Genomic DNA, 4,894 nt, shown 5'->3' with positions numbered 1-4,894 from the left:
GCGGAGGCGTGGTTTTATACACTTGTTGCTTTCTGTGGTTATAAGCTTTTTATATTTGTTTCATTTGGCCAATAAATACACTTTGTCCAGTTTTTGTTCACGTGTACAGAGCAAGAAATCAACCATTAACTCGGTCAAAGTCAATGTATTATTACAAAAAGTTGTCTTCAATGTATATTAAGTGGGCATTTGATGTAAAATTGACTTTCAAGTGCCTTTATCCTTCTTATAATGGTGATTTAAAGTTGTATTTCGATGATGCCTGTTTGACTACCTGTAATCCTGTATTGTTTTGCATTGTTTTGCGAAAGGTTTCGCAGGTCTTTCCTTCCTGCTGCTGTCAGACTTTATAACAAACACTGTTAGTACTGAACACTCGCAATACTGACCTAACCTAATACTGATGTGCAATTCCGTCATATGTGCAATTACTGTTGGAATTCATGTGCAATTACTGTGAAATTCATGTGCAATCTATGTGCCGTTGTGACACATATTCATGTGCAATTACTGTCGGGATCACATGCAATGGTATTTATGTATTTATTTGTCTATGGGAGTTTTTATTTATAGGAGATCTTCTACTGAAAGTGTTTTTCAGACTTCCTATAAGTGATCTGTTATTTTCTTCTGTATCTACCTCTGTATCTACCTCTGCATCTTCCTGCGTTGCACCAATGAAATTTCCCCTTGTGGGACAATAAAGGAATATCTTATCTTATCTTATTCAAAGCTTGAGTGCTAACACGTTTTCACCCACCCCCTATCCCCGCCCACTGTTCTGGAGCCTATTCATTTGCGATTATTGAAACAATTCTGTTCACTTGTGATGATGCTGTTTGCTTGTACTTGTCTGTACTTTTGCAAGCTTTTAGTACCAAACCACACACCCAGCTTATCTTTAGTTGGCAAATAATTTATTCAGTCAATTACGGTGCAGGGTTTAACAGGGAAATTAGATTTAACTTGCTGTGGTTAAATGTCACTATGGAGAGGCAGAGTTATCATTTCTTCATTGGTTCTTCAAGTCGATGGACCCCTTTCTCTGTATTATACCAGTAGTTTAATTTATTCTTAATCCTGGTTTAATGTGTCTTAAACCAGGCCTGATCTTCTAAGGGTTTGCCATGATATTTATTTGTACACATTTAAATATCAAGAGCATATTGTATATCACATTTCCATATAGATTGTCAATGCAAACATGAAAAAAGTCTTCCCATTGGCCTTTATCAAATACAAAATATACTAACCTTGAGTCCACACTTTATATTTATTTTTTCATTTTTTGAATTAAAATAGGCTAAATATTTGAGCTGTATCAACCTAATATGTTTATTCCTATGCGTGTTATCTGTTATTCTGTGTTTTGTGTTTGTCAAGTTAAGTTGATTGAGTGATGACGTAAAACTATAAGCCCCGTCCATGGTTGAAATGCCCAGAATTTAGAAAGTCGATTTTGTTCAGGGAAAACTAATAGATCACAGAGTTAAATTACCAGGTTTTCCACTTTTTAAATAAATAATACGCCTAAGAATTCGTACATTTTAATTTGGCATAATTCAATAATGTCATGTGCATGTCACTGACTTCAAACACGGTGTCATTTATAGTTCAAATGATTGTATTTTCAGAAATTACGGAGTTAAAGGGGACACAACCTGATCATTACCAGACTGAAGACAACACTACAGTAAAAAGTAAATCCATTACATGTATACTAACAGCTGCACATGTGTGTTTGCTCTGTTTCATGCCTGCAAAACCCATTCTGTTTTCTTTCAATCTGTGTAATTGCCAAGTTCATAGGGAATATAAATGTATAATGTCCTGACAAGACTAATGCCATTGTTCGGTCTCCCTTTTACAGCCACTAGATGGAACCAAAGCCCAACTGTACTGAATACTGCCAGCTGCGCTCACGATGACTTATTTAGAGCCCTTATCATTTTGGCAGATTTCCACTATAAAACTATAAAACACCTGACTAACACCACCCCCAATTAAAACTGAAGCTGTTTCTGACCCTTTGGATTCAAACAAATGGCTGGTCTCTTTCTAAAGATGAGAGTTTTTGCCTTTGATGTAAATATAACAGGCCATACACAAAGGAAAATCACATTGAAGAATTGTTTTGGTTGTAAAAAAAAAAAAAAAGGAGTAAAGTTGCTGTTGAGGGATGTGGACTGACAGACGAAGATTGAGCGTTTGTTGGGTCTCGACATTTCCCAATATCACTAAAAATTAGGGCTGGGAATCGCAGGGTCCCTCACGATTCGATATGATTCATGATGATGACTGATACATAACTCATGATAATGAGTCATGTAGTATCTGGTTGTTGAGGCCCCTGCCATCGACTGCCACCATCGGCCCCTTACAGATTCTCCTGCAGGTGGTGGGTCCACGAGAGGACAGCCCCACGTCGCTCATTCGGGCTGTGTCCGGCTGGGCCCCGTGGGGAAAGGCCTGACCCCCAGACGCCCATCCCAGGCCAGGCTCCAGGATGGGGCCCCGGTAACGCCATCCGGGCAACGTAACTGGCCATGATTTTTGTCTGTTCATGAGGGGCTTCTGAACCGCTCTTGGTCTGACCCATCACCTAGGACATGTTTGCCTTGGGAGACTGTACCAGGGGCTTGAAGCCCCCCAAAACATAGCTCCTGGGATCATTCGGGTGCTCAAACCACGTTAAGGTGTCGGTTCAAAGAAGATTCCAGTGAGTGGGCTTTTTGACATTACCATGTTTTTGTTTTTTCAAATGTCCAAAATGTAATATTTTACATTGACTGTATAAATACATATTTTAAATACACATTTACAACTGAATTGATTAAGTAAACACACTTTATTTCCACTTTTGGTAATGATAATACAATGACTTAGAGGCAGAAACCATTTGTGAGAAAATACATTTGACATAAAATTACATTTTAGACTTGAAGACTCAAAAATCTCAGTGATACTGTAACTAATAGTGCATAGTAGCAATTACTACTACATTAAGAGAATATAAAAAACACAAACAATTGTTAGTTTCTGTTTCATAAAACAGCTTCTAAGTGGCATTAGTTTACCTGAACTACATGTGTAACATTTTTATATTTAATTATCACAGACATTATTGCTATATGGAAAGTTGTTCTTAAAGACATGTCATTTATAGCATTCTTTCATGGGTTTTCTTATAACAAAAGCATATTTTGATGAATATAAGTTAAGTGATACTTATTGCTTAGCGTTAGCCTTATCCAGGTAATAAACTTTGGTGTGTTTGTAGTCAAGGTAACGGAGCACATGTGCTACACTGGTTTGATAGATGTCTCATCAGCTTATATTGATAAGAAATCAGCCGCTTTCACTTCAACACGAAATAAACTTTGGTGTGTTTGTAGTCAAGGTAACGGAGCACATGTGCTACACTGGTTTGATAGATGTCTCATCAGCTTATATTGATAAGAAATCAGCCGCTTTCACTTCAACACGATTATAGTTTTTATTCACAGCCAGCAAACAGTCGAGGAGCTCATTCTGAATGGTTTTGGAAGTACCTTTAGCACAGACGTCTGTAGATGCAGTTTTAATATGTAAACACTGAAAACAAGGCGTGTGGCACTTCTGCGTAGAGTTGTCGCAGAAGCATCAGCCCTGACCTCTGACCCTGTCTGTTTCCAGCGTAAACAGCGTAGCTCCTGGCGTAACACTACGATGAAGAAATCGCCCATTTGAGATTTTTCAAACATCCCCACGACGCACACATATATATATATATATATATATATATATATATATATATATATATATACATACACATTTGATTCTTTTACATATTTAAACTAATAATGATATAACATAATTCTGAACAAATGATATACCATTTGATTGGCTGATTGCCCCATCGCCCTTAATGGACCAGCCGCCACAGGATACACCCTCTTTAATCATCAAAACTGTAAATATGTCATTTTCTTTTCTTTTTTTCTTTTGAAGCAACAAAAGTATCTCGCTGTCACAAAATAATTTAATTATTTTGTGACAGCGAGATACTTTTGTTGCTTTTTGTAAAATATACACAAAACTGATGCATCGATTCATCAGCCCACAATACTGATACAGTATCACCAAATTTAGTTTCCCGATATCTCACTATTTTTCACTATTTTAGCAGCAGACGCCTACTAAAAATGATCTGACTGAAAATAAGTGGGTTATACAACCTATATAATAAACATACTTTATTACACTTTTTATTTGCATACTTGCTTTACTTTGCTTAATTGAATGATGAATTAACAATTAGTTTGACCAAGACTACAGGAATTTATAGGCCTAAATATCCATTTTGGGATTTTAAAATCTCTATTGAGCAACAACAACAGCAAATATAGCCGCAAGCGGCAATGATCGGCCCTCGCCACGCCGCCGCCACGCCGCAAGAGGAGGGGGCGCTAACACGCCCCAATTGTCCTTTTGTTACGCCTACTGCTGAATCTGTGACGCTGTCACATCTTCTCCCCTTTGTTTTACCATCAAAAAGCAATTTTATTTTGAATTCTTGGCAAAATGTGCGGCTTTGCCGCACAGACACCGTGACTCTTAGAATAAAAATGTGGATAACTTTTGATGGTCCACACCTGAAGATGAGTCTCACCAAATTTCAGGTTAATAGGGCTAACGCCCTGGGAGGAGTTTGTGAAAGTCTAAAGTGTAAACATGTTCTGGCGATTTCCCCATTGGAATAACATGGAAGGTTTCGGTCATCGTTACGGCAACGCCATAACAATTATGACATGGGTCTCATTGACTTTTTTGATGGGGATGCTAAAATTGAGTTGTGTGTCTAATTTCATATAATTTCGCAAAACTAAATATTTAACCTCCATATAAAATCTGT

The sequence above is a fragment of the Eucyclogobius newberryi genome, unplaced genomic scaffold, assembly GCF_026437365.1.
Source record: "Eucyclogobius newberryi isolate DKJ021-1_F unplaced genomic scaffold, fEucNew1.0.hap1 SCAF_8, whole genome shotgun sequence".
NCBI classification, from domain to species: domain Eukaryota; kingdom Metazoa; phylum Chordata; class Actinopteri; order Gobiiformes; family Gobiidae; genus Eucyclogobius; species Eucyclogobius newberryi.
The sequence above is the reverse complement of the archived record's forward strand: the minus strand, read 5'-3'. Positions refer to the sequence as shown.